Source organism: Peromyscus eremicus, chromosome 10 (genome assembly GCF_949786415.1).
Source record: "Peromyscus eremicus chromosome 10, PerEre_H2_v1, whole genome shotgun sequence".
NCBI classification, from domain to species: Eukaryota; Metazoa; Chordata; class Mammalia; order Rodentia; family Cricetidae; genus Peromyscus; species Peromyscus eremicus.
The window spans coordinates 63,353,040-63,374,242 of NC_081426.1; the positions used below are offsets into that span (position 1 = coordinate 63,353,040).

Sequence of the window (21,203 nt, forward strand, 5' to 3'; positions counted from 1 at the left end):
GTCCAGTGCAGTTGGAAGAACAGTGAACAAAGTATGTAGGTAGAATTTAGAGAAGATATAGACGAGGTATAAAAAAGAATTAATTGCTATAGAACAATTTTGTTCTAGGTGCCACAGATGGAATGTGTATGCCGCTCCTCTCAAAAGCTAAGTTGAAACCTCAGCACTCAATATGCTTCTGGAAAAAAAAAGTGAACAAGAGGCATTATACAAATAAGATTGGTACTCTTACAAAAGGAATCCTACAAGACCTTGGTCCTTCGCTATGTAAAGATAGCACAAAGAGAGCTGTCTTTAAACAAGGACATATTTTGTTACAACAGCCAAAATAGACTCTGATGCCCACTAAGAAATCACTGTTAAGTAATGAGCGGAGGAATAGATGACAATTAGAATCTACATTCCACACTGACTGCTCAGTGGAAAAAAAAAAAGATAAATGTAAAAGCAGAAGGAACTGGGATAAAGAAACTGGAACTTGACATTTTATTAGCCAAATCTAGTAAATTCTATGCTCAAACCAGAAACAGAGCAAGAATGCTAGGCATACTACAAGAAAAAGAATTCACAATGCTGTTTCAGGAATACAGGGAATGTGTGAGAAAAAATAATACAATTTACTTATTTGTATTTAAATTCCCAGGACCAGATGGGTTCATCAAACAAGTCAGTACAGAAAGAAAAATGAAAAAAAAAAATACTATATCATTCAGTTACTAAAATGATGAGTAAATGAGAACCTGCTGCCAGCGGGATCGGAAGAGGCTACCAGTGAAACAGAAAAATGCATGAAAAATCAATGGGGAGACAAAGAAGGAATTGGAAGGAAAAGATAGTCAATAACCAGTTAAGTTGGCCAAAGAACGCACTCCAGTAACAGTAGTACAGAAACCTTTAGAGCTGGACAAGGGACATTTTGCCTAAAGCAGAAAGAGTACAAAAGTTTGAACAGTTTCATAAAAGAAATGGTATGACAGGAGAGAAGAAATGGTGGGGAGAGGGAAAGATAAAGGGGAGGACAGAAGAGGATGGGAAGTGGGGAGAATGAATCAGAACAAATATGAACTGATCAGTAAAGAGAAATGAGGTCATGTATATTCTCTATGATTTTGGGATTATCCAGTAGGAAAAAAAATTACCAGTATGAGGCCATTAACTTAACAAAAATTAAAGGAATCCTGGAAACAAATGTAGGCACTAGTCTCCCAGAGAAATAGGGACTAAACCCGGTTTTTCTAAGAAATGCATAAACCTTTACAACCGAAAAGCAGAGTACCATGGTAGAGCTACACATTACAAGGTGTAAATAGCCATGTGACTTCAGGCAAATATTAAATTTCTCCATGTTAACATTTCTTCCTTAACAGAGGGACATGACGCCAGAATTTACTTTGTAAGGTTGAAAGAAATTAAATGATGTATCTATTTTTGTCCCTCAAATATATGAGTTCTATGAAAGCATTTCCACTTTTTTCTTTTTCCTATACTTACGTTTTGTCTGATATATAATAAGAATTCAACAAATGTGGAGCTAGAGAGTTAGCTCAGCGATTAAGAGCTCTTGCTGCTCTCCAGAGGACCCAGGTTTGATTCCTAGAGTTGACAGTGATTCACAACCATCTGGAACTTGAATTCCAGGAGAATCCAATGTCCTCTGGTCTCTGCAAGAGCAGGCACACATGTGCTCCAATAGTCACAGACGCAGGCAAAGCACGTATACATATAAAATAAAAATAATGAAATTCAAAACAAATAACTTAGTAATTGTGATCTTTTACTACCACCACCCGCTCATTTTTAACACAACTGTCATTATGGCATAAAATGATCTCTTCCTCCATAAGGACACAGGGGATTTCTCTGTAATTAGGATTGGTAGAGGAGTGAGGGTATAAAAAAAAATTACAATAATAAAGTTAAATTTTGTAAGTTACTTCAAAAATGTTAGGATTCCTTCTAAAGGCTATATGATCACAGCAGTAATATTTCACACCAACGTTTCTGTTCACATTTCTTCTAAAAGGAGAAATACTATACAAATATCTCACTACAGTCATTAATTTGCCTTTCTCAAAATACAGTAATAATATGCATTGTAAAAAAAACCAGTTTATGTTGCAAATTTTTGTTATCAGTATTTTCTCCCAGCAATGCTGCATTGCACATAAATTTATGCAGATTTTCAATTTCATTATTTTTTACAACCATTCAACCAAGATGTTCCTAGAACAAGAAAAATAAACACTGTATATCAAATTCAATTATGAGTGACCTACTTAAATGTTTTCTCTATGTTACTCTCAAATTAAAAAATAAGCATTTAATGCTAATGCATGAGATGAAGCATATAGAAGCAGGAGACATTTTTAAATATAGCTTATGCCTTGCATATTTAATCACATCAGCTGGTGATCCACTGAATAATTTGATATATCAATTAGTGCTATCAGCATTAAAGTATCTGCTATTATTTTTAGCATCTGTTATTGCACCTAATAGAATAACCAATGAGGCAAAATCTTCACCTTAGGAATTCAGTGGAGGGCTCTTGTCAGAAGACAGCCTTCTACTTTGTAAGCACTGTTCAGATACAATAAAGAAGCTTTCAGAATTCCATAAGAACATAATTTCTTTATCCCTTCATCCAGACACTTAGATGGTTTCCTTATCCTGGTTATTGCAAAGAACGCTGTGATGCATAGGGAAGGGGGCAGATATTTTTAGTAAGGTGGTGCTTTGTTTCCCTTGAGTAGATAGCCAGAAAAGAAACTGCTGGGTTATACGGAAATTCTATTTTTAAATTCTCTAGGTACCCCCATGCTGTTTTCTACAACTGTCGTATCAATCTATAGTTCACCATCAGTATACCAGAGTTCCTCTTTCTCCTTACTCCCACCAACAACTTTTACCCATTCTTCCTTTTGATAATAGCAATTTCAAGAGAAATGATGTGTGAAATGTAAATAACACTCAAGTACACAGAGTAGGGGGCAGGCAGTTCAGTTATCACAGGACGGGTTGGGAGGCCTGTCACTACAGCTTCAGAGCACTTCAAAGTCTCACTCTGTCACCTAAGGAAGGAGTGGGAAAGTAAAGAGGAATTTCTTGGCATCACTGGAGAATGCTGTTTAATAGCCCTAACTGGATTCACTTAGAGATTAGTGACTAATAGTGTTTTCATAGTTCATTTGTATACTTGAAGACATTAACTATAACTCAACATGTCATAAGGACATCTATTATATGCCCTATCTATAAGTATATTTCTAGCCTCAGCAAAATACTTGGCTTATGGTGAACACGTAGTATTGGCTGAATTTAATTTGAAAGTAAAAGTGCAATTTAAGTACTGAAAACAAAAACATACTAAAAAACACTGTATGTAGGATGCAGGAGAGACTTTACTGGGGAGAAAATATTTGAGATGAGAATTCCAAAAGGTGAGTCTGACAGTGTCTTGATATACAAACATCTCATCACCTGCTCAGCCTGACCTTATAAAACTCCAGGCCAACTGGATATGTATTCCCCCCTACACTGATGATATTTTCCATGTTTTTGGCTATTTCCTCTAATCTATGCAAACTTTTAAGGCTTTTACTTATCCGGTTCCTACCATCTATGTCATTCTACCATCTAAAGTGTGTATTTTCTCCCTCATTCAGTTTCTTTCAGATGACTGGTTCCCATCCCTGCTTACTCTGGAAATAATTGTCTCTTTTGTATAATTTTTGTACACACACACACACACACACACACACACACACACACAACTCCAGGAATGCTGAGAGTAGAAGTACTTTTCCCAAGGATCAGCCTGGATACTCTGAAAGCATATATATAAGAAATACTAAATGGATTAAGTAGGCTGTATTTATATGATTTATTATATATATATGTGTGTGTGTGTGTATACATATTTTCTTTAGGTATTATATATATTTATTTGTATATTATACATGAAATATTTTCTTCTAAAATGTTACAAAACTAATTATGATTAAAACAAATGTAATGATAAACTAATATAATTTTCAGTTTAAAATGCTGAAAAGTAATACTAAATCATGAATAACAATATTATCATCTCATTGATACAACCAGATCATCAACGATTCATAGAACAAAATTACTTAGACTCACGAATACAGTGAAACTTGGATGTGGAGACTACCATTTCAAAAAGCACTATGCTGACACAGCTGAATTTTCTCCAAGTACCTGCCTGTTCTATTTCCTGATATAACTCCTAAGTTATCACTGGTATGTTCTTCGTACTTCTTTTTGATTCTTCATAAACTGAGGCAAATTCTTTTACAGCATAACAAAGTGAAGCTGAAGATGTAGAAGGAAAACTTTATAAGAGTTCATTTCATGGTCAGTGAATCCAGTTGGCACTTAAACATTGGGAGGTTTATCAGCTCATGTAAGAATTATCAGTGCTATTTTCTTTTCTCTCTTTTTTTTCTCCTTTGACTACTCAACTGCCTGTAATTCCAACAAATGAGACCAAAATACAGGAAAGCTCAAGATAAACAAGTAAAAAAGCTTCGAAATCCCACGAGAACAGATCAAAACTGGGCCTCCTTGCCCCTATGCTACTGAAAAATTAAAACAGCCATCACAAAAGAAAGAAAGAAAGGAAGGGAGAAATAAAGAATTCCAAAGCAAAAGCCACATGTTAAGAAATTCTGTCTACTAATGTTAAAGGTATTTGTTTAGTGAAGTATTTAGTAAACTCAGAAGTTCTTTTCTGAGTTTTCGAATTCACTGACCTATGACCACTAGCTACCACAGAACTCTAAAATTTCTGATAGGTCACCACCATTTGTGATATTAGCCATGCCCTGAATCACTGGGGGAGGGGGATGAAATAAGAGGAAACAAGATTATATATTTCAACTGATCCACAGGGAAAAGAAATGGATTTTTATCCAAATAAACCACTGAAGTTTCATTTTTAAGTCTTTAAACTTTGGAATTCAAGCTATCTGAGCAAAGAAGAATGTTCGGGATTGGGGGCTTTTTAAAAATTATTTTATCTCTTCCATATCTAGAAAGCCTGAACCTACTGCTATAAAGTATCAGAGTTATACTTTTAAGGGGAATTGGTTTTATAGATACAATTAAAGTTTATTCTCATAGCATTAAGAAATTTCAACGTAGGTGGCACATCTCAGAATTTTAAAATATAATCATGATCTAATATAAATAATGTTTTTTTAAAAAATGTATTACTGAAGAGTTAAATCCTAGGCTTATTACCACATTTCCTACTTCCTCTTTACCCAGTAAATAAGAAATTTCATTGTGAACTTCATCTCATAAAAGTTTTTATGCCTAACTTACACCTGCAATTGTAATAATTCTTTGTACCATTTACCCAGATTTTTAACTGGAAATAGTATCAGAAAAGGCACATGACATGCTATAATTCTAATATAAGTAAATAATGTTATTTTGAAGAAAAATGATTGACTTTATGTAAGTTTTTAGGTGAATCTATACTGGGTTTGGCATTTCTATCTATCTCATTAACATTACATTACAACCATCTTTTTGATAAATAACTTTAGAATTTCCTTGGATCTGCTTTGCATTTACTGAGTTGTGATCCCAAACAAAAGTTGCAGGGAGAACTATAGGATTCCATGATCAAGGGTGGAGAGCAGCTAAGTTTTCTGACACTAAGTTCAATATAGCTAGCAGCGAAACCCATACTGTCTTCTTCCTGGGCATTTAAGAAAGTAGTTCTATTAAGAAAGTTCTATTAAGAAAGTAGTATATGCTTAAGGCTTTCTCTGGGAAAACAAACCCATATAGAAAATAGCTGTACTCCCATCCAAGCATTTCTTCCCACGTAAACCGAAGGAGTAGGAGAGTCTGTCACTGCCAGACCTCTTGCCCAAGTGTCCTGGTTTGGATTCAGTATATCTTTGGCATTTTCTCAAGTCTGCACTTCATGCTACAGGGAAAGATGGAATTTTTCTTTTTCATTATATTTATTTGTGCGCACATGCATGTACTGATACACCATCGCAGGTGTGTGGAGGTCAGAGGACAATTTGAAAGAGATAGTTCTCTGCTTCTATCATGTGGATTCTATGGCTGAACTTAGACATCAGGCTTGGGAAACAAGCAACTTTTACCTGCTGACCCAACTCACCAGCCTTCTTTCACTAATTTTTAAATTCTGGTTTAACATATACCACTGAAACAAAGTATAGCTCAAATACATATAGAGCCAAAGAGGATGCTTTATTTTATGCTGATGAAAGATTTGCCCACATGTATGTGTGTGCACCACATATATTCCTGGTGCCTTCAGAGGTCTTAGGTGGGTAATAGATTGTGTAGAGCTGTAGTTACAGATGGTTGTGAGCTGTTATGTGGGTGCTAGGAATCAAACCCAGGTTTTCTGCAAAAGCAACCAGTGCTCTTAATTGCTGGGTTCATGAACTTGCTTTCTCTCTCTCTCTCTCTCTCTCTCTCTCTCTCTCTCTCTCTCTCTCTCTCTCTGTGTGTGTGTGTGTGTGTCTGTCTGTCTGTCTGTCTGTCTGTCTGACTGTCCCTGTCTCTCACTGTGCTGCTACACAGACTCCATTGTCTGTTACCAAGTGGGTAGCCGCTAACCCACCAAACATAAAACTGGCAGTCACAGAACATTCCATCATCAAAGTAGTATGCAGGTGATCACAGCTAAAGTAAGCCTTAAAGGCAAAAGTAAGCTCCATGAAGTAGTGGTCCAAATGACCATGGCCTCACCTAATCCACTGCCATCTCTCTCCTGGCCTGCAGAAAACTATGGTTTCATGAGAGATTTGATACAATAAAACTGTCATAAAAGTTTAGGCCTGGAAGTACTAAAAAGGGTCCAAACTTAGTACCTTTTTTTATTGCCTCTGATCTACCATGCAGCTTTTTAACAGAGTATGGAATATTTTGACAGTGACCAAGAGGCTGATACAAACTTTAACATATTCTGAATGTGGTCTAAGCATGGTGACGCACACTGGAAATTTCAACAGTTTTGAGGTGGATGTTCAAATAGAAGTTCAAGGCTAGCTTTGGCTACATAAGACCCCATCTCACTTCCTAAAGCAGAAATAACAGAAAATAAGTTCCAGGTACAGTGTTAATAGGGCAAAGACCATCTCTCAATTGACAGATGCCATCCAACCTAACAGTGCCTCTAAAATGCATTTAGATGGGTGGTTTGCATTCTAATCACATGTACACAGTGGGTATAGCTACAAGATTCCAAAAGACTCTCTTGTGAGCTATGTTGTGGTTTAGGATGAATGCACTGGAGGGAAGGAATTTGTAAGACAAAACAAGGAAATCAGGTCAGGTAGGTTCTTTCAGCACTTTGGGAAGTCTCTCTCAGCCTGGCAAGAACTTTTATGTAGGCAGGTCTATGGTGCCTTTCAGGTAATGTCAATGGAATGTTTGGTAAATTGTGTATGACAAAGAATTTCATGGTATTCTTAACATTGCTTTTCTTGTAGCACACATTTCTAATATGAAGTCAGATAACCATCCATCAGCTGCACTGCGCTTATTCACTTGACAAAGGAAAAGTGGCAGGTATGCTGCTGCAGTCTATTGAAGGAATTCCTGTTTTGAGTCAGTTTTCCAAAGTTTCTGAATACAGCAGAAGCACAAAATCAGGTTCACACATGTGTCCAAGTGTTTCGTGCTTGGGTTATTTACTAAAAAATGTCTGAGGAGGCTATAAGCCAAAGCCCCAAATAGTATAACCAGGCTACAATCCACAGCCCTAGAGAAACTAGGTAACAAGGAGGACCCTAAAAGGGATATGCGTGGACAGTCCTGGGAAAGGGGAATAGATAAGATCTACAGGGTAAAGTGGGGGAAGTGGTTTGGGGTAGAGAGGAGGGGATGAGGGATGGGAACATGAGGGATTGGGTTGGTCGAGTTGGGGGAGGGACAGAGAGGGAAAGCAACAAAAGAGATACCGTGATAGAGGGGGGCATTATGGGGTTAGGGAGAAACTGGTGCCAGGGAAACTCCCAGGAATCCACAAAGATGACCCCAGCTATGACTCCTAGCAATAGTGAAGAGGGTACCTAAACAGGCCCTCCCCTGTGATCAAATTGGTGACTACCCTAATTGTCATCATAGAAACTCCATCCAGTGAATAATGGAAGCAGACGCAGAGATCCACAGCCAAGCACTGGGCTGAGCTCTAGGAGGCCAGTTGAAGAGAGGGAGGAGGGATTATATAAGCAAGGAGGGGTCAAGATCATGACCTGGAAACCCACAGAGCTAGCTGACCCAAGCAAGCTCATGGGAGCTCAAGGACTCTAGACTAACAGCTAGGGAGCCTGCATGGAGTTGACCCAGGCCCTTGCATGGGGGTGACAGTTGTGTAGTTTGGTCTGTTTATGAGGCCCTAACAGTGGGACTAGGATCTGTCTCTAGCACATGAACTGGCTTTTTGGAACCTATTCCCTATAATGGGATGCCTTGCTCAGCCTTGATGCAGGGGTGGGGTGGGGGGTGGGGGGGTTGGTCCTGCCTCAACTTGGTAAAACATGCTTTATTGTCTCCCATGGGAGACTTTACCCTTTCTGAGGAGTGGATGAGGAGAGGGTAGAAAAGAGGTGGGGGGAGGGAAAGGGAGGAAAGGAGAGAGGGGAAACTGGTTGGTATGTAAAATAAATAAAAAAATTAATAAAAAAGAAAGGACAGTGGAAGAGTGTAAGACTTGCTTAAATCATCCCTACAACTCCCCACAGTGATGCTACTGGAAGGCCAGAGATGGAAGAGCTGAAGAGCTTCTGCTATGAAACTGTGAGGAGAATTCACTGGCAGACTCCTCACTAAGCTTTTAGGACATGTTTTTTTTTGAGTTAAAAGGTACCTGACTAAGCCCCACCTTCTCTTCCCACAGGCATAGGATGAATATAATGCAGATGATCTATAAGATATTCCACAAAGTTCCTTAGCAACCAGTATCTATGGCAAACAACTTCGTTTTTGCTCTAGAGAAAATAATTCCTCATTTTACTCTTAGAGGAATTTTCCAATAGCCATATAGAAGCTTACAATTTGATGGATTCTGATATTCTAACAATTTTGGCAAAGCTTCTAAATTAAGGTCTCAATAATTTGAAGCTTTTTTTATTTAATTTCTTCATTCTCTATCCCTTACCAGCACAAGCTAGAAAAACATAATTACACCTTAGAAAACACGGGGAATATAATCATGTTACAGTCTAGAGCATGGTTGCCAGTAAAAATAGTTATATTTACAGTAAAAAATGTATTCATTATTGTTGAAATTCTGGCTTCTTTTCACTAGCCCAGTTACTATGCTACGGTTGCCATGCTACACACTTTCTCACCAAATAGCCCAATTCATTCGTCAGTTGTTTTTCAAAGATTCTCATCAGTCCAACACAATCATATCCTTATATTGTCTCCTATTTTTTCTCTAAAATTGTTTACTATTTATCAAAGTTTAGCACATGAATCTCATTTGGTCACTTTCATAATTGTTTCAGTTTACTAGCCACAATTACTCCTGATTTTTTCACTTGTTTTTCCTACCTTCTAAGAGATACTGTTTTTCACAGAGAAAGGTAAGGATAAAATTAAGTCTTACCCTAGTGCCATTATCATTGCTAAATCATGCCCTTGTGCTATTTATGAGCTTTGGGCTAATAAAACATCAGCAATCTACCCTAATCAAGGACTAGGATCTACATAGAAAGTGAATATATGTGTAAATACACAAGAATACTGAAGAATATCACATATCAAAGAATCTATGATACAGTTTAGTGCAAACTTTTTCATATCTATTATTCATCTGCATTGCAATCCTACTAGGTATCTCTATCTACCATTCACATTTAATTTTGCTGATGGGACTGCTAATGTTAACACTGGGGGAAGACAAAGACATAAGAAATTGCAAATACAAGAGTTATACCCATTTGAAAAAATATTGTTTAGCTGATATTTTGATATAACTTTTGTTTTCCTCTTCTTTATATTGTTAGGGTCTACATTCAGCTTCACATAATGCCCCCTTGGCCACAACACTTCACTGATTTTTACCAAGTCTATAAATTCTATGATCCCTAATCTACTAATATACCTTTGTACTTCTACTAGATGGTACTTTAAAAACTCAACAAAATAAAAGAAATATGCTTAGATATTTCAAGTAAAGACTAAATATTTAAAGAGATTGGAAGGCACCAACTATCTGTCATAAAACATCTTGAATGCTCTTATAACATGATCATCTCATCTTAGGTCTAACCCTCTTTGTTTATAAATCTTGCTCCTTAGTTATAGTCAAGATCTCCACATTTCTCTTGCATTTACCCTTTTGATATTTTGTCATTTTGTTTGAAATGTAGCTGACTATTGTTTGTTTTGTGGGTCAGCAGAGAGAAGATTCCAGTCTGCCATTTTGCTTACATCTTGCTTTAGAAAATGAATATGGACCTAAATCAAGAGAATAAAATTCTATTTAATTTTATAGTAACTGTCTAAATTATTCAAAGTTGGCTTTAAAATATAGTAAATGTACTCTGAGATATATAATATTATGAATCAGGCATAGCAAAAACTGAGTTCAATGTCTCAGACAAGTAAATGATGAGACTGACCTCCCCTATAAAAATGGACCCTAATTCCAGGCTTCTGAAATAAGCAGTGAATATGGAGGCAATGCATGCAGTTTTATTTTATGGTGAGGCATGTAACTGACGTGATCACTTTGGCACACACTGAATTTACTGTTTATAACCACTCCTGTTGTAACAAATAACTGGCAAATGCACACTTAAGAAGAAATTAAATGAAAACATTTAGTAAGCAAACAGTAATCTATATAACATTATTAGCTAAATCTTAATATTGAAGTCAATATTAATTGACCTGCAAATAATGGAGAAGTGTTCCATAACATACCTCTTTAAGTGTATCTTTAATGTAATTATTTTCAACTAAAAAATATTATATGTACATTGAATCAACAGCACTTAGAACTCGTCACAGTCATATCTTGCCCCGCCTGCAGGGCTTCAACGGGTTCTCGACCACCCTAAGGACGGAATGATAGGGACAGGAGATACAAGGAAACACACCAAGTCTGGATTCTGATCAAGGTGCAACTTTATTTTTCTCCAAGAGGGTTTATATAGTTTCTGCAGGGTCGGGGGAGCAAGAAGCTGTCATCTGCATAAAGTGGGGCAAGCTAAGGATGTTTGCATAGGATGTTTACAGGGTGAAAGGGTCAAGGGCTCTGCCTCAATGTCCTGTTGCTAGGCAACCTGACTGTAAGATGATCTAGTTCCCTGTCTTATGGGGGTCTGTATTTTTCCACTAACTAGAGATTCTATCCTTGTCCCTGACAATATCTGGTATTATGCCCCTTAATGTAACAATTAATAATCCTACTTGTTAATAAATTACATTGTCTTTTCTATTTTTAATTTAGCTTATGTGTGCAAGTGTTTTGCCTGCATGTATGTTTAGGAACCACTTGCATGCCTGGTGCTCACAGAGGGCAGAAAATGGTGACAGATCCTATGGAACTGGAGTTATAGTTAATTGGGAGCCTCCATGGGAATCAAACACAGATCCTCTGTAAGAGCAACCAGTGTTATTAATCTGTCAGTCATCTCTGCAGGATGGTATTGTTTGAGTAGAGGGTTCTTATCAGGGCTGCAGAGAATCCTGCAATGCTCTGTGAACATCTAGTTTCTTTAATGTCTAAAGAGTATATAATAGAGTAGTTGTTTTAGCAGGTAACACATTGCTTGCCTAGTAAAAATATTATTGTATTTCTATTTCTATTTTGGAAAGGTATAAAACAAATACTTTAAGAGGTTTATCAAACCACAAGAGTGTAGCTTAAGTTTTCCTGCCTGGCCCACAGTCAGGACAAATCTCTCTCACCTGCCAGTCCCACAGCCGCTCAGACCCGACCAAGTAAACACAGAGACTTATATTGGTTACAAACTGTATGGCCGTGGCAGGCTTCTTACTAACTGTTCTTATATCTTAAATTAATCCATTTCTATTAATCTACACCTTGCCACATGGCTCGTGGCTTACCGGCATCTTCACATGCTGTTTGTCATCGTGGCGGCTGGCAGTGTCTCTCTGACTTAGCCTTCCACTTCCCAGCTTTATTCTCCTCCTTGTCCCGCCTACACTTCCTGCCTAGCCAATGGCCAATCAGTGTTTTATTTATTGACTAATTAGCAACACATTTGCCATATAGAACATCCCACAGCACTTCCCCCCCCCTTTTTTTTTTCCAAAAGGAAAGTTTTAACCTTAACAAAGTAAAATTACATATAATTTGGGAATTTGGGCGTAGCTTCTCTTACTACTTCCTGCTGGAGGGGGGCGCTGTATCTTATGGGGAAACAAAGAAAATTTTAGAATTATGGAATAGTCCATGAGGCTGTATCGTCTGAGCCAGATGCCTTCAAACCATTCTGGATGTTGGATCATCTGGGCCATGGTGTCATCAGAGACCTTTCAGGGGGTCTTGGCTGGTCAAACCTGATGTATCTTAATCTTGAACAAATGCATAGCCTCTGGCTTTCTGTGGAAATAAAAACAGAGTCTCCTTTCCAAAGCAACATATCCTTATATCCAAATTTTGAAGTCAAGGTACCTTTAAAATATACATTTTGGCATAACTCAACAGTTTTTACAATCAAATGTTTTTCTGCAGTTAAAAATCCCAAAGACAACACAATCCAGATTCTCTGTGTAATATTCATCTTCACATGGCTTATTTTTTATATTAATTTTACTGTCTCTTTAAAGACTTTATTTTTTAAAACTATTTGTTTATATAACCGTATATATCACCTTTTTTGTCTCTTTTAAGCCTACGTATATTTTACACACATTGTAAACTATTACATCTGAATCTGTCTTATTGTGAATCTATTGCTTTAACCTGCAGCAGCTGTGGCTGCTGGCTCCGCCCACCTCAGCTTCCCAACATGGCTACGTTTCCCGCCAGCTCTGGGAGCTATTGTGGGTCTATGCTTTTATCCAAGCAGCGTGTAGTCCAGAAACCTCTTTTTTTGTTTTGTACTAGCAAAGGCTAAATCCACCATGCAGCTTAATGTACCACTTGCAGAGGCTTCATTCCCGCCATACTGCAGGTCGAGCGCGCATGCTAGGAACTCACCAGGAGCTCAAACTGGCAGCTGCCACTTATTTGAGAGAGATAATTAGGAAGCTGTTTTTAGCTCCGTTTTAGAATCTTTTCTCAGGTTTTAGGTGGAAATTCTTGCCCCACGTTGGGCGCCATTTGTAGCTTAAGTTTTCCTGCCTGGCCCACAGTCAGGACAAATCTCTCTCACCTGCCAGTCCCACAGCGGCTCAGACCCGACCAAGTAAACACAGAGACTTATATTGGTTACAAACTGTATGGCCGTGGCAGGCTTCTTACTAACTGTTTTTATATCTTAAATTAATCCATTTCTATTAATCTTTGCCTTGCCACATGGCTCGTGGCTTACCGGCATCTTCACATGCTGTTTGTCATGGTGGCGGCTGGCAGTGTCTCTCTGACTTAGCCTTCCACTTCCCAGCTTTATTCTCCTCCTTGTCCTGCCTACACTTCCTGCCTAGCCAATGGCCAATCAGTGTTTTATTTATTGACTAATTAGCAACACATTTGCCATACAGAACATCCCACAGCACAAGAGGATATTCCTTTTCTCTTTTATTCATGGACAGAAAGTGAGATTTGTTGCTGTTGAGACTTTCTATGTGAATTCAGACTCTGAGTCTACCTTATTGAAAATAACTTACTGACAATGAGTGAAGTGGTTTTGTCTATGTCCTCCACCCATCTTCATCCAATCCATCAAAGAGTAAAATAAATATACAAATACATGTACCAAGTGTATGATTTAATTACCTAATACAAACATGATATCCTGAAAATTTGTTATAATCCTGAATATATATGAATAAAATAAAATATATCATGGCATTTAGTATCTATAATGGTATTATCCTCATTGGCTTACCAAGTTGGACTTTAGTGGACAGTTACTTTGCTCTGTCTTCAGTGACTTTTCTGGATTGAACAGGCATGTGTTCACATCCCCCCATTAAAGGTCTCATGATAAAATTACGTACGTTACTGATTGTAACCTGGGCTGTACTTGGACTAGAACTAGTCCTATATAATTAGAGACAGTGAAGTTCTAAGTAGGAACTGCAGTGCCATGATAATTAACTGAAATTCTACTTGTGAGCCTAGAAAATGATTTGTGGGTATACATCTAAGATCGTTTTTTGAAGCAGGGGTATATTAAGATTCCCCATCATGCACTTTAATTTTAGCATATGAGGAGAAAGTATTGTTCAGGCCTAGCTCAATGCTTTGATTAGGCTGCTCAACCTAGAGTGGGAAACTTATATGGAAGATAAAGAAAAAGAAAGGTAAAAGAAATATAATGGAAGAGAAGCAAGTAAAATTCACACTTCAATTATGTAAATTCAGTGCCTTATTGATGATATGTTACTGCTCTTCATGAGAGCCTGCATCATGTGACCTGTGCATGGATGGAAAATGAGAATTAGAAAGTTACACTCACTAAATATTCACCAACAGTCTGTTCTAATCTTGAGTAAGGTGTTTGCATAATTAATTTTATTCTGTTTTGACAATAATTTTCAAAGTAGAAACATTTATTAACATCACTGTTAATGAGGAAGTGAGATTTGGGCATCTGTGTGCAGTTAACAGTCAATGGCCACACCAGGGTTCATATGCCAGCCTACCAGTCCTCCATGTCATGACCTCCCCATTGGAACACTAGAAGCAAACTCAAGTGTACACTCAGTATTATTGTACTTCATCCTTCCCCCTTTTCTATGTCAACTCTGACTTTGTTTAGGAAATTTTAATTCATTATCTAACTATGGACTCCAAAAAACACACAGTAAATAGACTGTGCCAAAAAAAATTTACCCTCTTGGAACCCTGCAGAAGAGGAGGCAGAAAGAATATCCTTTGCATATACATTGTGGCTTCCAGATTAGTATTTTCACAAGATTCCAGAGTGTGCAAATGACTGGGTCTCTGTTTCTTGTGCCTTCTCTTGGGCTCTTTTCCTTCTGTTTGTTTTGTCCTTACTCCAATGTATTAATTTTTGTTTTATCCTATTATATTATATTTTATTATTATTCCACAGAAGCCTGTTTGCCTTCTAATGAGAGACAGAAATGGGATGGAACCAAATAGGAGGTGAGGTGAGGTGAGGAGGAGAGTAGAGGTAGGGAAAACTGTAATCAGGATGTATTATGGGGGACAGAGAATCTACTTTCTATAAAAAGAAAACTTTATCCTCTTGAAGAAATATGATAAAATAACAATGAATACAAGTCAAAGAAGCTTACTCTGACTGTGGAGACAGACATAGAAATCTGAAGAAAACCTGGAGATGGGGCTGAAAACTCAATTTGGGGATGCTGGAAGGATAGATTCTTGCATGTCCCTGTAGACCACAGTCTTTCACTGAGAACAGTTAGCAGTATGCTACTCAGACCCTCTTCAAGCATAAGTGTCACCCAGTTTCAGAACATGTTTTATATATTTAATACTTGAACATATTTTTGAACCTTGGCTTTTCTCTGAATAATAAAAAAAAGAAACTGATTTGATTAGCAATTTAAATTTCAGAAATATGCAATCTTGCAAAAAAAGATTTATTCTCAAAATACTATGCTGGGGCCTCTATTATGTTCTACGATGCAGATGACAAAGGTCAAGTCACTGCATGTGCACCACAGTACAGGGACTGAAAACAACTGAACAAGTTAGAGAAGTACCATGTGCCAACTTTTTGATTATTCAATATTCCTCCCTCTATTTATTCAGTGACCTTTAACCAATCTGCTGTCGTACTTGTCTTTTACACATTTATTAGAAGGTGGAATGGGTCATTCTACCAAGGTCGTTTATAGGAGGCCACTACTAGAGTTTTGCTGTGAATTCTGTGAAGAATACATGAGCATGGCAGCTCTTCTCCTAGACCTAAAGTATCTTTCAATGTAACAGAATAACAATTAACTACATAGGAATGTGCTCACTCCTGATCAGTGTCCATTGGTATGACATACACATAATTAATCATCTGTATGAAATATACCACAAAAAGCACATCAGTCTTTGGTTCCCAACACACATCAGGCATGGCAGTGCTGGAAACAGCATACTCTTTATTTTAATAACTCTTTAGGTGTCTCTTCTTTTCCATGAAGAGTAATAAATTTAATAGGCAATCACAGGGCCAACTGTAAAACACCTTGAAAGATACACAAATAAGAACTCATTCTCATTAACTACATATATGTGTATGTGTGTATATACATGTGTAATATATATATAGTTAATGACACACACACATACACACACACATACATATACATACACACACACATTGTTGGACAGCACAGACCATTCCTTTAGACTGAATTCACTATCACATAAGAGCACATTCCTTTAGATTGAATTCACTATTCCATAAGAGCACATTCCTTTAGCCTGAATTCACTATTCCATAAGAACATGGAACTAATCTTGGCAGAGTAGTCTTTAAAGCCTTCCGTGAATCCCTCCCCCCGCCAAAAAAAAAAAAAAAGAAAACATTAACTATTTTGAATTTGTTTACAATCTGATCTTAAAGTTATAGTACTGGTACACAATTCAATATTCAATAAAGGGTTTATAAGCATTGAGTTCAGTGACATAAGAACAAAGTTTAGAATATTGTAGAATCTACCAGTGCCTCTTTTATGTTAAACAACTCATTGTATTTCTTTGGGCATCACGTTTCTTAACATTCAGTACTGCGATTGTAGGAAAGAACCTAAAATAGAACAGAGTGTCAACAATATGATTCTGAAGTGTTACTCAAATTCACAATAATAATCACTGTCACACACACATTGTCAATGTCAAGGACTAAATATTATGATGGACTGTTAACTATATTGTGAAAACAAAAATTCTAGGAGGCCATGCCATGTTAAATACCTCTTACATTTCCAAAAGAACTGCCAAGAGTTTAGTTGTATTTGGGATAGTCAAAACTGAGAGAACACAATGGAAAGAAATTAGAAGACTGCATAAAGACACAAGAAAATCCCAGGAACAAAAAAAAGACAATATAGAGAGTTAAATTGGGGAAATAATGGAACATGAAGCAGAAGGGAGACTTTCATCTGTATGTTTTCTCCTTCTTCTATCCTGCATGAATATTTGCCCATCACTGGCACAAAAGTAACAGTCCAAGTGACGGAGAAATGAAAGAACAGGCTGGATTTTTAAAAGACTGTGACTCCTTAATTAAAATTTTATTTTAAAAAATCTTTAGCCAGGTGGCAGTGGCACAGGCCTTTAATCCCAGCACTCAGGAGGCAGAGCCAGATGGATCGAGCCCAGCCTGGTCTACAAAATGAGATCCAGGACAGGCACCAAAACTAAACAGAGAAACCTTGTCTTGGAAAAAAAAAATATCTTTAAAAGATGTACGTGTTTCCCAAGTCTGAAAATTTACAAAGACATTTACCTTATATTAATTTTTAAAGGAAAAAAACTGATAGCACCCCATTTATTTGGAGGTTCTGTAACCCCAACTTTAAAACATAATAAGGAAAATATTCATGGATACAGACATTCATACATTATTACATTACTGAATATATCAATATGTTTAAAAAAAGGTTCAGAGATGGAAAGGCCTAGAAAGAGCCCTTACTTCTATTCTCCACCTAAATAAATGCAGAGGTCTTTAAAATTCTGGTAACACTAAAGTGCTTCAGTGACACTGACTGGCAAGTAAGTCCTTGGGCCCCACCTGTCTCCACCCCTGCACAGTGAGGTACAAGTATGAACGACCCACCATACCAGTTTATATGTGGGTGCTGAAGATCTGAACTCAGGGCTTCATGCTTACACAAAACACACTTTATCCACTGAGCAACATCCCTAGTCCAAGATTCAATTCTTTTTGTGAAAAAAAAAGTAAATTACCTTATTACCTGTTTGCTTTTATCTTTAGAAAATGGTAAAATGGTATATATGCCAAATAAATTGTCTGAAAATAAATTTCTTTATGATTCTTCGCAGTGTGAACTTGACTGGATTTGAAATCACACAGAAGACATAGAGATGTCTGAGGTTGAACTGAGGTGGGTTTAACACCATTTTATCCCAGACTCAATAAAAAGAAGAAAGCTCTCAGAACACTAGCATTCATCTCACTCTGCTTCCAAATGATAAAATGTCACCATGAGGTCCCAGGCAGTATGGACAATATTCTCAAATTATGAGTTGAAATAAATCTTTTCTTCCTTAAGTTGCTTTTTTGAAAATCAGGTATTCTATCACTGCAACAAAGTACCATTTACTATTGATAAATATTTGATTTGGTTTTGGTTTATACCCGGGTTGTGCAAAAAACTTTTCGGGCAAAGACAGGTTATAAGTGGAGTAAGTTTAAGAAGATCTACTTTACACACATAACAAAAACAAAAACACGTACAAATAAACAGGAAATTAACTATTTAAATCCATCAGAGAACTAAGGTCTGAATACAAACAGAAGTCTAAATCTAGAAAGAAAAAGATGTCTGAAGAGAGAAACTGGACCAAATGTCTTTATCTACTATACATAAAATACTGTATTTCATATAAACTAGAACAGGGCACTATCAGAAATATTTAATAAATTCCTAATGGCTATTGGTGAGTGTGGAAGTGTGATGATGTCTCTGAGGGCCTACCAATAGACACAGGTGGATTCTACCCTTTAAAGCTTTGACTACATGCAAGCTACCAAGTCTCTGATAAAGACAAGAAAAATTGGAATGAGCTTCCTCCCTGTTGCTGGCTGGATAAAAAACAGCAATTCAGAAAATTCTTACAGATCTTATCACCACCATTCCCCCTAGTTCCTTCTATAAAACAGGACTCTGGACTTCCAGAAGGAATGTTAAGCAGAAACACATCAACAAACAAATTATAGAGTGAGTGAACTGGAAGAAGCCACCACAGTCAGAGTAAAGAAATTTCAACCAAATGCAATCTTCATCAAAAAAACAAAACAAAACAAAACAAAAAACATATCATGTACTCTCTAAGTAAGTCTGCATTGTAAAGATAAAGTTGACAAAAATCAAACATCTGGGAATTGAAAAATGGACAAGGATGCCAGGACAAAGGAAAAGAAAAAGAAGACAAACAAACAAAAACTACCTCCACCTCTCTCAAGTGAGGCAAGAACTTTTGATATTGCCTGGAGCATCTCTGGATGAAGGAGCAAGAAAGGTTACAAAGCCAACAGCATGGAAGAACTAAGTTCATGATGTTACTCTAAGACAGGCTTAACCAAAACCTCAGAAAATCTCCAGTTCTCTAACAATAACCATAACGCTAACAAGGACAAAGTAACCCCAGACTATAGCACAAGTCTGCATCACAAATTTAGAAGCAGCAGAGAGTGATGATTTTCAAGCATTTAAAAATCAAAATTTTCAGGTTTGTAATAGTAACGAATTCATAACATGTTCATAACAAACTCATAACAAGACAAAGAAAAGAAAAACTAAATCAGAACCAGATTTAGATATAATATAGATGTTGATATTATCAAGTAAGAATGGTATCATAACTGTGGTAAGTAAAAGGTTGTCATAAAAAATAATGTAAGATCATATGGATATTTCAGTACAAAAATGGAAATCCTAAGTATAAATCAAAAAGAATGATTAAAGGCTGAAAGACATCAGGTTCACAGGTCCAAAGTAAGGGAGAAAATAATTTTCAGGCAAGAATACTGCATGAAATAACTCTTTCAGAAATAAAGTTGGTGGCACTGGGAAGACAGCTCATTGGGTGAAATACTTACTGTATGATCTTGAGGACCTAAGTTTAGGTCCCTAGAATCCATGTAATAAAAAAATAGCCAAGTTGGCAAGCAGCATGTGTCTATCTATAATCCTAGTGCCAAGGATGGACAGACAGGTAACCCCAGGGGCAGGGCTTATTGACCAACCAATATAGTTGGAACTTCAGGGTCAAGAAAAGATCCTCTTTTTATAAGATAGAGCGATAGAGGAAAACACTATAAATAGGCCTCCTGCCTCCACAAGGACACAAAAAGGTTAAGTGCATCACCCCACATACATGCACAATACACACACACACACACACACACACATATATAAATATAAATATATATATATATATATATATATATATTTGTAGTTCATTTACACTATAAGAAATGCTAACAGAAGGACTGGGGCACTAATGAAAAATGACACCAAACAGTAGCCTCGATAACCACAAGAAGGAAGAGTATCAGAAAATGATGGCACACAACATATTTAATGAACACATAGGTGTGTACTTGTGTGTATGTATGCATTTTTCCTTTATTTCATTTATTAGGTTAAGGAAGCCAAGCACGAAGTACACACAGTGATGACTCCACTTATCTGATATTCAAAAAGAAGCAGAAATAATCTTTAGTGACACAAAGCAAACACTAGTCACCCAGGGGTAGTGAGCAAAGGAAAAATCAACTGTAAAAGGTCAGAAAGAAAAATTTAGGGGACAAAAAAATTGTTTTGATTGCATGTGTGAGTACACAGTTACATGTATCTGTCAAAATCCATCAAAATACACTTAACATGTTTATATTTAATGAAAAATATTAAATTTATTTCAGAAAACAATTAGGCAAAAAATTACAAACTTAAAATATGAAGAGTTTCTTTTCAGTGACCAGTACTGTAAGTTCAGAGATAGATCAAAAGCAAGAAGGTAGATCTGCAATGTCTTAAACTAACAAGGTACTAATCTAGACTAAACTAAACATTCCTTAAAACATAAAAAGACAGGAAACTCAACAGAAGACTGCACATACGAAAGCTGCATATATGAAAAGGAGTCCCACTCTCACTATTAATGCAAGAAGACTTTGAAATTACTATTTTTTAAACTGAAAGTCGGAACGTTAGATGAAACTTGTGTTAGAAAATATAATGGTGAAATTAAGCCATGAGACTGCTAGAAAATTGATTCAACAATCCTACAAAATGTACAAAAAGTACTTAGTAAAACTGTATGTGCATATGGTCTACAAAATGTCTGATAATAAGAG

The 21,203-nt window shown here is 36.8% G+C and overlaps 1 protein-coding gene and 1 long non-coding RNA gene across 4 annotated transcripts in view; one reads left to right on the top strand and one right to left on the bottom strand.

The window, feature by feature from the left end:
- The window catches only part of LOC131921239 (cytochrome c oxidase subunit 7B, mitochondrial), a 110,392-nt gene that overhangs the window by 35,838 nt on the left and 53,351 nt on the right, over positions 1 to 21,203 (bottom strand). The gene's annotated exons all lie outside the window — the stretch shown is intronic.
- Positions 9,344 to 21,203, top strand: part of LOC131921240 (uncharacterized) — a 35,105-nt gene continuing 23,245 nt past the window's right edge. For both annotated transcript variants that reach the window (XR_009381907.1, XR_009381908.1), the window contains exons 1-2: positions 9,344 to 9,608; positions 18,164 to 18,225. This is a non-coding gene — a long non-coding RNA (uncharacterized LOC131921240). The remainder of the gene's footprint in view (positions 9,609 to 18,163; positions 18,226 to 21,203) is intronic.